The sequence below is a fragment of the Oncorhynchus mykiss genome, chromosome Y (genome assembly GCF_013265735.2).
Source record: "Oncorhynchus mykiss isolate Arlee chromosome Y, USDA_OmykA_1.1, whole genome shotgun sequence".
Classification (NCBI taxonomy): domain Eukaryota; kingdom Metazoa; phylum Chordata; class Actinopteri; order Salmoniformes; family Salmonidae; genus Oncorhynchus; species Oncorhynchus mykiss.
Genome location: NC_048593.1, coordinates 36416805 through 36424252, shown reverse-complemented (window position 1 = coordinate 36424252; position 7448 = coordinate 36416805).

Sequence of the window (7448 nt, the reverse complement as noted above, 5' to 3'; positions counted from 1 at the left end):
TGTACAAAAAGTGCTGTAGTTTCTAAACGGTTCACCCGATATGGATGAAAATACCCTCAAGTTAAAGCTGACAGTCTGCACTTTAACCTCCATAGTCAAATGTATCATTTCAAATCTAAGGTGCTGGAGTACAGAGCCAAAACAACAACAAAAATGTATCACTGTCCCAATACTTTTGGTGCTCACTGTAAGTGATAACACAGAATGTAGGACTGAACCGAGCTGTAGGGCAATTCCATGGTAACGGAGTGATGCAGACACTAAGATTATTCATTTTAAAACATTTGAAACATACCATACAACTCTATGCACAAGGACTACTTTTAACCATTTGCGATCAAAGGGTTCTTAGAGCACTTATCTGTGCGTGGTCTTCTGAGTTGGGCCTCTGGGAGATTTAATGCTGACAGTAGATTTACGATGCCTTTGGTGATAACCTAAAAAAACGCATTCCATAGCATGAGTTGGTGTTTGTGTGCCGGGAGGTACCAGGGTGGAGATGGCTCGGGAATGGATAATGATGAGAGGAACCTTGTTTTGGGGGCCAGACCCTGGTTTCCACACAATGTGAACAGTCTTTACAGCAGATACTGTCTTCTGTGAATTTTTCATTTCTTTCATACAAATCCTAACCTTTTGACCCAATCCACACATCTGTTGTTTGTCATGTAGCCTAAGGGGTGTATCTTTGCTATAAAAGATCTTTGTATCCTTTGTGTCGGGGCTCTCAACGAATCATCTAAGGGTGGTTCGTCGACCAGCCATCGTTATTGCAGAGCACTCACATCATCCACTTATGTATGTGGTGTGACATGCTTTCCTTATTAATAAGTGAATAAAGATATAGTTGAAATATAACTGTGTGATAAGTAGGCAAGTCAGTTAAGAACAAATTCTTATTTACAATGACGGCCAAGGAACAAGTAGGTTAACTGCCTTGTTCAGGGGCAGAACGACAGATTTTTGCCTTGTCAGCTCGGGGATTCAATCTAGCAACCTTTACGGTTACTGGCCCAACGCTCTAACCACTAGGCTACCTGCCGCCCCACTTGTCTGTTAGCATGGCTCAGTATTGTAAAGCTTGCTGTCATTTCATGCCCATCCAACCTCGTGGAGAGCTATCCTATAGGTTTTCACTTCATCCCTTACTTACCTACACTACTTAGCTACACTGCGCAGTAGCTAGGTTTCCAATCCGATTGGCAACAGATTTTCATGTGAATATTCTAAAATCCGCATGAAGAAAATATGCACATTTTCCCACCAGTGGTGTGTTTCCACCAAACCGACTTAGTGCACACAAAATGTACTTCTTCACTTATGTTTTCATGTATTGAGATAAAAATGTCATTTTCAATGTGTTTCCATCGCATTTTCAACTCTACCGATAGTTTTGTCACAAACTGTTTTGTTAAATAGAAATTGTGCCTCCTCCAGTCTTGGCACATGCACACTAGCCAACAGCTCACAGACACAGTGTGGGTAGGCTGTGCGGGTAGGTTAGTCTACATCAGTGGTTCCCAAACTTTTTATTGTCCCGTACCCCTTCAAACATTCAACCTCTAGCTGCGTACCCCCTCTGGCACCAGGGTCAGCACACTCTCAAATGTATTTTTTTTTGCCATCATTGTAAGTCTGCCACACACACTATTTTTTGTAATTTTTTTATATTTTTTTATTTCACCTTTAGGTGGGCTAGTTGAGGTCAAATTCTCATTTACAACTGCTACCTGGCCAAGATAAAGCAAAGCAGTGCGACAGAAACAACAACACAGAGTTACATGGAATAAACAAGTGTGCAGTCAATAACTCAACAGGAAAAAAAAGAAAGTCTATATACAGTGTGTGCAAATGGCATGAGGAGGTATGGCAATAAATAGGCCAAAGTAATTACAATTTAGCAGATTAACACGAGTGATATATGAGCAGATGATGAGCGATGGTGTTTAAGTAGTGATACTGTTGTGCAAAAGAGCAGAAAAGTAAATAAAAACAATATGGGGATGAGGTAGGTAGATTGGGTGGGCTGTTTACAGATGGACTAAGAACAGCTGCAGCGATCGGTTAGCTGCTCAGATAGCTGATGTTTAAAGTTAGTGAGGGAAATGTAAGTCTCCAGCTTCAGCGATTTTTGCAATTCGTTCCAGTCACTGGCAGAGGACTGGAAGGAAGGGTGGCCAAAGGAGGTGTTGGCTTTGGGGATGACCAGTGAGATATATCTACTGGAGCGCGTGCTACGGGTGGGTGTTGTTATCGTGACCAGTGAGCTGAGATAAGGCAGAGCCTTAGCTAGCATAGACTTGTAGATGACCTGGAGCCAGTGGGTCTAGCGACGAATATGTAGCCAGGGCCAGCCGACTAGAGCATACAGGTCGTTGTGGTGGGTAGTATAAGGCGCTTTGGTACAAAACGGATGGCACTGTGATAGACTGCATCCAATATGCTGAGTAGAGTATTGGAAGCTATTTTGTAGATGACATCGCCGAAGTCGAGGATCGGTAGGATAGTCAGTTTTACTAGGGTAAGTTTGGCGGCGAGAGTGAAGGAGGCTTTGTTGCGACATAGAAAGCTGATTCTAGATTTGATTTTGGATTGGAGATGTTTGATATGAGTCTGGAAGGATAGTTTACAGTCTAGCCAGACACCTAGGTATTTGTAGTTGTCCACGTATTCTAGGTCAGAACCGTCCAGAGTAATGATGCTAGTCGGGCGGGCGGGTGCGGGCAGCGAACGATTGAAAAGCATGCATTTGGTTTTGCTAGCGTTTAAGAGCAGTTGGAGGCCACGGAAGGAGTGTTGTATGGCATTGAAGCTCGTTTGGAGGTTAGTTAACACAGTGTCCAAAGAAGGGCCAGATGTACAGAATGGTGTTGTCTGCGTAGAGGTGGATCAGGGAATCAACCGCAGCAAGAGCGTCATCGTTGATATATACAGAGAAAAGAGTCGGCCTGAGAATTGAACCCTGTGGATTGAACACACCGCCCGGGCAACGAAGGAGTGGCTTCGTAAGAAGCATTTCAAGGTCCTGGAGTGGCCTAGCCAGTCTCCAGATCCCAACCCCAGAAAATGTTTGGAGGGAGTTGAAAGTCTGTGTTGCCCAGCAACAGCCCCAAAACATCATTGCTCTAGAGGAGATCTGCATGGAGGAATGGGCCAAAATACCAGCAACAGTGTGTGAAAACCTTGTGAAGACTTACAGAAAATGTTTGACCTCTGTCATTGCCAACAAAGGGTATATAACAAATTATTGAGATAAACTTTTGTTATTGACCAAATACTTATTTTCCACCATAATTTGCAAATAAATTCATAAAAATATTTTTTTCTTCTCATTTTGTCTGTCATAGTTGAAGTGTACCTATGATGAAAATTACAGGCCTCTCTCATCTTTTTAATTGGGAGAACTTGCACAATTGGTGGCTGACTAAATACTTTTTTGCCCCACTGTATGTAGCCAAGTGATCATAGGGTCCAGTGTACAGCAATCGATGAAACAGGGAAGCAGCTAGGTAGTTGTTACTACGCTAGCATGCAGGAGACACAGCATTTAAAGGCCGGTTGAAGGCACAGCTGATGGAATTATGTCTGCGGACCAGTCGTGGTGGTACGGCGGGGCGCGTTGTCGACGAAGGGACCGGGCCAGATGGCGAAAGAGGTATTGTACTTGTGGGAATTTTGTTTGTTAGCCGGGAGATGCGCCTGGCTCAGGGCTAGCTTCGGGGCTGGGTCACTCAGTTGAACATAGCTAGCTGTGATAATCAATGGTCGGCAATAATCTGCCGTTATAGTGGCGAAAAACAGTCCGATGCTGGCAGGTATTATCCAGGCTAAAAAAACGGCTGGTGCTTGACCTGAGCAGAGGGTAAAGGCCGCTAGCAGTGGCTAACAATGATTAAATTGCTAGTAACTTAGCTAATTAGCTGGCTACCTTCTGACGAAAGTTTTGGCTATAGGGTCTAAAAAAATTGCGGATCCGTGTCACATCCAGTTTCAACTGTTCTGCCTTATTATTATTCGACCATGCTGATCATTTATGAACATTTGAACATCTTGGCCATGTTCTGTTATAATCTCCACCCGGCACAGCCAGAAGAGGACTGGCCATCCCACATATGCTCTCTCTAATTCTCTCTTTCTTTCTCTCTCTCGGAGGACCTGAGCCCTAGGACCATGCCCCAGGAATACCTGACATGATGACTCCTTGCTGTCCCCAGTCCACCTGACTGTGCTGCTGCTCCAGTTTCAACTATTCTGCCTTATTATTATTTGACCATGCTGGTCATTTATGAACATTTGAACATCTTGACCATGTTTTGTTATAATCTCCACCCGGCACAGCCAGAAGAGGACTGGCCACCCCACATAGCCTGGTTCCTCTCTAGGTTTCTTCCTAGGTTTTGGCCTTTCTAGGGAGTTTTTCCTAGCCACCGTGCTTCTTCACCTGCATTGCTTGCTGTTTGGGGTTTTAGGCTGGGTTTCTGTACAGCACTTTGAGATATCAGCTGATGTACGAAGGGCTATATAAAATAAATTTGATTGAATTTGATTGACTTTGAGTGAGGCGTGTGACCGGAAGGTTTTTTTAATTTAAAAATGGAAAAATAGATAATAATTTGGAATATATACAAAGAAGACAAATAATACAAAAGTAAACGAGAGGAAAACAAACCACGTCTGCACCGCTACGCCATCTTGGATTTTTGATACCATACGATACATTTATTAAACATAAGAATGAGTGGGAGTTTTTGTCACAACCCGGCTCGTGGGAAGTGGCAAAGAGCTCTTATAGCACTTGGGCACAAATAATAATATAATAATCATCAATCATTTTGCTCTTTATTTAAAAAACAAAAACCTTATTTGTTCATGGAAAATTGTGAATAACTCACCACAGGTTAATTAAAAAAGTGTGCTTGAAAGGATGCACATAACTCTGCAATGTTGGGTTGTATTGGAGAGTCTCAGTCTTAAATCATTTTCCACACACTGTCTGTGCCTGTATTTGGTCGAAAATACAATCTCACATAGGTACGTGGTTGCAAAGGGAATCAGTGTCTTAAAAGTGCGATCCATATTCTGAGCGCAGCCCAATCCAGATATCTGGCAGTGGCTTCTGATGAAATTCAGTTTTCACAGAACCGCTTGTTGCAATTTCAATGAGAATCTCTTGTTCAGATATAGGTAAGAGGACTGGAGGCAGGGCATGACAGGGATAACAAATCCAGTTGCTTGTGTCCACTCCGGGAAAGTATCTGTGTAATTTCCCACCCAACTCACTCAGGTGCTTCGCTAAATCACATTTAACATTGTCCGTAAGCTTGCTAGGTTTTTCAATGTTCCATAATCAACAGGTGTTTGGGGACCAAGAGAACCTCTTGCAGGCAGAGTGTTGAAGCCATACGATGTGGATGTCTCAGGATGTGGATTTCCCATTGACAAAGACGCTGAAGATATTTTGATTGTGAAGCATCTGCCATCAGCATGTTGGATTCAATACCATTTCGCCAACATAAATCTGCACTCTGAAGCTAGCTGTCACAAGCTGCCATCTGCTACACTTGACTCTTGGAACTGAAAGTGCTTGATAAACTCACTGGAGTACATGGGCTGCAGCCTGGGAAGCCTTCAAGGGAGACCACATCTTGCTTGCCGAGATGTAATTGTTGTTTGTCAAATTTTCATTCATCAATAAAATAATGATTTATCAAAAAGCTCTTGTTTGTCTCTTTTTTATACAGCTTTTGTTATACTCTAGTTATGTGATGGGAGGTCAAAGTTACACATAGTGTCACCAGGAGAGGGGAGGCCAGTAGCAGAGGAAGCAGTGGATAGCAAAAGGTCAGTTAGGACAGAATAGCTACAGCAGTCAGGAGTGAGAGTAAAGGTGAAGCAGGACAAGGTGACAATGTCTATAGTGAAGTTGGTACGGCCATAGCATGAAGTCACCGTCAAATGTATATTTCACTCTACACTGTGTATTTTTTTTTGTCTCAGGCCCTAACCACACATACACGTGCTGTAATTTAGTCTGTTTTTGTCAATTCATTTGTTGATGTATACATTTGTCACACCCTGACCATAGTTTGCTTTGTATGTTTCTATGTTTTGTTTGGTCAGGGTGTGATCTGAGTGGGCATTCTATGTTGTGTGTCTAGTTTGTCTGTTTCTGTTTTTGGCCTGATATGGTTCTCAATCAGAGGCAGGTGTTAGTCATTGTCTCTGATTGGGAACCATATTTAGGTAGCCTGTTTGGTGTTGGGTTTTGTGGGTGATTGTTCCTGTCTCTGTGTTTGCAGCAGATAGGGCTGTTTTGGTTTTGCACATTTCTTGTTTTGTTAGCCTATTCATGAATAGTTTCTTTATTAAAGAACCATGAATAATCACCACGCTGCGTTTTGGTCCGCCTCTCCTTCGACTCAAGAAAACCGTTACAACATTCACCTGGGAAAAACAATGTTTTTCTTTGGGCCTGTCGAAAACTGACTATAAGCTGGCATACTGGAAAGTGTGCACTCATGTTTTCCTATTTTTTATACTTTTTGAAAAAGACATTTCCAAGATAAGAAGAAACCTAGATAAATAGAATGATATACATAGATGTGACATCTCTTCTTCTTGTATATTGTCAAAAAGCTCATCAATAACAAGCCTATATCTATATCTGGCTTTCAAAATGTAGGCCTACTCACCACAAGACGAATGATTCTGTCATTCTGCCAAAACTAAAGTCATTCATCCTTTTGTTTTGGCAGAATGACAGAATGACTCATAGTGGGGCGGGACTAATGACAGGGTCATCAATCATACGGACGTTGACAGAAGCCACAGGATACTTCTCTCTCTCTCACACTGCCATTTTTACGGTCTTGAGCCCTGTTATGAAATTATATAATGGTGGGACGGAAACCAAAACTAGAACACAATGATACATTTAATGTATTGAGTTGTCTTCCGTCAATATCTCACCTTGACACTGTTAACCACTTAGATGGAAAACATGTTAAATTAACACTTTTTCATAACATGGAGAAATTAGGATTTGACCAAATTCCAAATAAACAAGATATAAAATACTGTCCAACAGTTTACTGTCCATCAGTTTAAAACTGGATTAATATGTTTTCTGTTGTGCTTTATTGAATTAAATAATTGTATTGTGAAAATTAGCACAACGTCCAAATACACCACTTTTTCTTAATTTGAAAATCAATGAAATTATTATTTACATATATTTAATAAGGGGCATATTTTAGTTGTCACGCCCTGACCTTAGTATTCTTTGTTTTCTTTATTATTTTGGTTAGGTCAGGGTGTGACATGGGTGATATGTGTATTTTTGTCTCATTCTAGGGTGTTTGCACTATCTAGGGGTTTTTGTAGATTTATGGAGTTGTTTTCATCTAGGTGTTTATGTTGGTCTATGGTTGCCTAGATTGGTTCTCAAT